The sequence below is a fragment of the Buceros rhinoceros genome, unplaced genomic scaffold (genome assembly GCF_000710305.1).
Source record: "Buceros rhinoceros silvestris isolate BGI_N320 unplaced genomic scaffold, ASM71030v1 scaffold2345, whole genome shotgun sequence".
In the NCBI taxonomy this organism is placed as follows: domain Eukaryota; kingdom Metazoa; phylum Chordata; class Aves; order Bucerotiformes; family Bucerotidae; genus Buceros; species Buceros rhinoceros.
In genome coordinates, this window is record NW_010413225.1 from 8,244 (window position 1) to 14,164 (window position 5,921).

Consider the following 5,921-nt stretch of genomic DNA (forward strand, 5'->3'; position numbering starts at 1 on the left):
TCCCATTGCTTGTCCAGTTTGAGGATGCGTGTGCAAGTATTGCTGGCCATTGTGGTTGGATTCTAAGACAATTTTTAAAAAAATCTATGCCATAGATTGCTGGAGTAGGGTAATTAGAGTCTTGAAATTGATTTGAGCAATAGGTCATGCATGTTTGATAGGTAGCAGGGATCCTCACAAGATGCTTGGGCACCTGGCCTTTCTTGGAAAAATACAGCACTAAGCCAGATGCATGCACTCCTTATGAAATGAACTGGTTTTTAAAAAAATCTATGCCATAGATTGCTGGAGTAGGGTAATTAGAGTCTTGAAATTGATTTGAGCAATAGGTCATGCATGTTTTTCTGATAGGTAGCAGGGATCCTCACAAGATGCTTGGGCACCTGGCCTTTCTTGGAAAAATACAGCACTAAGCCAGATGCATGCACTCCTTATGAAATGAACTGGGAGATCTAAGAGTAGGTTTCATCTGTTTTTGAAGACAACTCATGCTGCAGAATGAGTTGTTTGACTGTGCACGGTCCTGAAGTTTTGCTCTGTCTGCCCTAGAATTTGTTCAGTTAAAGAACTGCCCTGGCTGAAAACTAGCTCAGTAAGAAATATTTCTTTCCAGCATGGTCAGTTCATGGTTCTGGCTTGTTACATGACTGTGTGACTTTTAGCATTGGCACAAAATAAGGGTAAGAAACTCGAGCTTGGGGTTCCGTTGTGATCCCTCTGGTCATGTCTGTATGATTTTTAAACACGGTTCACTCCAAGTGCTCTGAACTAAGAAACATCTCTAAAAGTTCATTCATGACCATAATAATGGCATTGTTTTAAGATGTGTAAAACTGCTGCAGCAGAAAGTTTATTTAGAATCTTGGTATCTCAGCTGGTAAATGAAAGAGATTACAAGGCTAGTGTTAAGCCTAATTGTGTATTGTCAAAAGGATGGGCTTCAGATGGCATCTGGAGTAAAGTAATTATGCATTGGATACCTGGCCTTTCAAATGTAGACCAAGAGTCTAAATATCCATGTGCATCTTTTAGAATAAATAGTACCTGTGGAGAATTCATCCTAGCATAGTGACTGTTCGCAGGCCTGACCTTATATATTCATTAACACAGCTGTGATGAACTGCAATGATTAATTGTAATCAGCACATTTAACATCTCCTTTCTTCTGAGAGTTTTTCTGCAGCAGTACTTTCTTACATTTAATAGAACAAAACAGTATTTATGTAGTATCAGCAGTTATTCAGTGATAACCCTCATATCATTTTTAAGGGTAAGTTAGGTAACAAAGACCAGACTACCTCTGAATAAAAACTATGCTCCTGGTAGTTCCTACTATGTGATAGGGTCTGTATGTTGAATTGATACTGTGTTTGAGCAAAATTTGGAACTAGTAAGAAGCAGCACAAAGGAAAGCATAGAACGGCAGAGATTCTATTGAGAAGGTCTGCTTCGCTGTTGGTAAATGGACCTGTATTTGCCTGCAGCAGTTGTGTATCCACAGGTGACAGCCTTAGCCAAAAATGGACACGCTGTTCTCACAGGTCGGGAGATGCAGTTTGTGTTAACAGGGTGACATACCTGTTCAGAGTACACCATTTAGGTTATTTTTTAGTGAATAGAATGTGCATTTGTTGTGCCATCTATAGAACAGACATTTCTGTTCTGGAAGTTCCTGCAACAGACTGGAAGTCTTGTCCGTATCTAGTGTGAAGTGGGGGAGGAGACACACACACCAGTGCTAGGAAGTACTGACTGTGGAAGGAACCTTCTGGCAGCTTTCCTAGAAGAACAAGTGGTGGTGGAGGCTGTGTACCTGGGATAGTACTGTGAGAGTTAGCCAATCAAGGACAGACCTGTGAAGTAAAAGCCTGTCTAGTTGAGTTACGACTGAAGAACACATGGGTTTGGGACTGGCTGACTGTTAATGCTGTCTTTTTCTTGATGCTGCTGCTCGTAGTGGAACTGGATCCAGTTGCAAGTTAATTGTGAACAGATGGAACAGGCATTGGAAGATGAAAGGCAGAAAATGAAACCAGCAAGGACATGTAAATGTAATAAAAAATTATCCCGGAGTAAGAAACAGTACCAAGAAAACCAGGGAAAGGATACCCAAGAGAGGGAGCCAGGGACTAGCTGATGGCTGAGAAGCATGAGATGTTTTTTCTTTGTTTCTGACCCTGAAAATCTCAAATGTAGTTAGATGATTTCTGTAAACAAGATCAGTAACAAATAGTTGGAACAAAGAGGAGAAGAAAGAAGTTAGAGAAGAAAGAAGTTACTTGGATTTTTTTCAGCTAGTTGGACTTGCAAGTCTTGACATAAGATGGTTAAAGATAGCCTCAGAACTATTTTGCAGGTTTTATTTTTCCCCTAAGATCTTCCAAAAGGTTGAAGTAACAGAAAATGGGGGACGATGGTTCTTTTCTTTAAAATTTTGGTGACATGGGGGTCAATCTGCAGACAGCCTGTGACTGGCTGAATATGGATTTATTAAGAAAAAGTTGTGCAAACCCACTTCAATTCTAGTAAAAGCAGTTAGTGGTGGAAGTGAAATAAGAGATGCTTTCTGTCTTGCCTTTTTTAAGGCTTTTGATGTTGTTTTATGATGCTTGTAGGCAAGCCAGAGAAACAGGATAAGGGAGAGAGTTTGATTTGTTTTTTTTCCAAGCTATACTTAGAGATTATTAGATATTAATGATTTGTTTTACGAATCATAGACTGTATCAAAATCAAATTGGAAGGATGGCTTGGGCCAGATCAGTACTACTAATGATCTGGATTACATGATAATAAGTAAGTTTTCTTAAATTTGAGATGACACCAAGCTAAGGCATATTGGAGACATGCTGGAGGATAAGATTGCAGTCAGATTGGTGTTGACAAATTGAAGATACGGCTGGAAAAAAATCAAGTGAGATAAAGTAGGGAAAAGTACATGATAGTACATTTGGTGGTAAAAATACAGGATGCGCAATTGAAGAAAAGTCCTCTGAGATTTATAGTAGGTTCCAAGTTAAACTTGAATGAACAGTATCATGCTATTTACATGACAGGACTTCTGCTTTCAATTTCTACTTTTTTCAGTGTATGATTTAAGCCGGTGTCTAGTTTTGCATGCTGTCATCCATCAGGCTGGTAAATCAGCTGGAGAGAGACAAGAGCCGCTCACTGGAGATGAACGGAAATGCATAAATCAGAGTTCTTTACTCAGAAGAAGGTGGGACATCTGATTATGGGTTTTAAATGTGTAATGACTATTTTTCTTATCAATGTGAGTGTAGAATACAGACTGCTAACTTCTTTTCTGGAGTAACGTTCTGAATTGCAGATGGGAAGTTTTAAATCGGGAAACTTGCTAGAGAGAACAGTGAAGCACTAAGACAGATCACCAGCGGAGGTTGTGGCAGCCTTGAAAACAGCTTAGAGACCCATCCATCAGTGATGACATGGCTGTGTTTTTTCCTGTCGTTGGGTATAGTGTTGGATGATTTTCCTTTGCAGACATTTCCGTAGTCTCGTTAGGTGCTGTATGCGTGGGGCAACATCTTCATAACTTCAGGCTTGTTCAGTTGACCTACAGAGTTCTGCAAATGGAATTCTGCACTAGTTCTCTTTAGATTTAAAACACACTGAAATCGCCTTACTTTTCCTTCACCTTTTCGTTCAGTTTCCTGAACAGAATCCTACCAGATTCCTTCTCTCCAAGCTATTATGTCTCTTTATTCTTCTTCTCCTGAAGGTTCTCTGACTCTTGTTTTCCTTTGATCTCATAACAGCAGCTGTGAACCCTGGTTCTTTTCACTGTACCATGCTGAGGGAACAGATAATGTTTGAGAATGTAGGAGTCGTTTTTCTTTTGAATGATTTGAAGCAATATTGTGCTCCTAATGCAGAGGTTAATAATTTCTGTACTTCAAAAATGCTGGCATGGTATGGTCAGTGCTATGCCCCTCTGTCTTCCATTCTACAAGCTAATTTCTCCCTGTGAACATGGCCGCCTTCATTACTTATGCCGCACTTTTCTTGTCTTGGTTTTTTTTGTGTATTTTCTCCACTGTTAGAACTTCATTGCCTGCCTTCTGATGTTTATTTGCTGAGTTTTTCAATTTGTCTCTTGTGCTTGTAGTATAATCAAGCAAATGTGCAAGATCTCATATAATGCCATACAGATTCCACATATGCAGAACCCAGTGGTTGTGGAATAAATGTCTCCTTGTGGGACTGTGGTCTGTTTCAGTGACTTTTTTTTTTTTTCCCCTATTTGCTTTCAACTTTATATTTACATTTTGCTTTCTTTCCTTCATATTTGGGGGAAAAAATAGGAAAAAAGTACTCCTGTATCTAACAAAGGTCAACCAATGCTCTTACGTCTTACCAAGTTTTCAAGTAGCATGAATGTGTGTAAATTCCCTCCCTGATCCCAATGAGATGTTAAAGCTGAAGACTTTGTGTTTTCAAATCCCAATGTTGACAGTATTGCTGCTCAGCGTTTTAACAAGAGTGTCCCCCTAAGATGCTCACTCTGCATGCCATGCTGCCTCACGTTTTTCATGACTTGCCAAAAAACAGCAGTTTAGTTGCAGATGTCTCCTTTACAACTTCTGCATTGTGCTGACAATGTATTTATTTGATACACAGAAAAAGAGAGGGTATTGGGGCAGTAAAAGGTAAATGGAACTTTACATTGAAAAATTAACATACAGGTGTTACTGCATATCTTTTACATTAATTTAAAAAGTGCTTTAAGTGTAGATGAATACTACTAGGAACCCAAGTACTGGGAAGTAAAACCAAGAAGAATACTGTTGAAATGAATTTGTTTTTGCTAAACAGTCTATTGACTATTATAAATACACATGTAAAAACTGTTTACACATCAGTTTATCAGTCATCTGTGTATTAATAGTAGTGATGAGAATGAATGCACTTTATTAAACTGAGATTAGAACTGTGGGCCTTCTTCCCTAACAGCAGCTCTTAGACAGATGTCTTGTAGCAGTAAGGTTGTCGTTCTTCATTCTTTGCCCTTTCTTTGGGGCATCCAGGTGGAAAATTCCAGCCATTCTGAAGTTGTCCTGATTATTCTGTCAGAAGCTGTAGTTTCAGTCTTGTTTTATATCTTCTTTTAAGAGATAGACTCGTTCAGCATTTCCACGTTATCAGGATGATCTCTGCCTGAGATAGCGATAGCTTCTGTGTTGTTAAACCATCAAAATTAGTAATAACTGAGGGAATTGATGAATCAAAAAAAAAAAACCAACCTATTTGTATTTGTACATTTATTTTATCCTACCCAGGCTAAAACTGATCTAACTCCATTCATTCCATTATATATATTATATTGGCAAGTTCTTATTGCTTTCATTTTTGCACCATTAGACAGGCATTTCCCAGTTTGTGCTTTTTAAATTAATGTGCTTTTTAAATTAATGTTTCAAATAGATCATGGAGATCTACAGTGTTGGTCTGGAAGTGACTCACAAGAGAACTGCATGGAATGGGTTTTCTTGTGTTTGTTTATTTACTGTACTTGCCTCTAGGGACATTGGGGTCATCTTTAATTTTTACTTCTTCAAAGATACTTGTTCACCTAGACTGCAGGTTGCAAAGATTAAATGTTTACCTGCAAAATGACCATATGTTTTTAGTAGCTGAGAATTTAAATAGTTTTAAGTGAATATAAATAGTTCTAAGTAAATATATAGGTGCTTTTGTTGTTGTGCAGTGACTGTAGAACCATCCTTACCAGACTTCCATTATAAATTTGATAAAATGTAAAAAGGGAAAAGAACAGGAAAACTACTCTGCTGGTTCTGTTCAGTCTCTGAAACAATCCTTTGCAGGTAATGTGCAGCACTCAGGTGTGCTTACCTTGGTATTTTTCCATGCCTTCCAGGGCAATAATCTGAAAAATATTATGA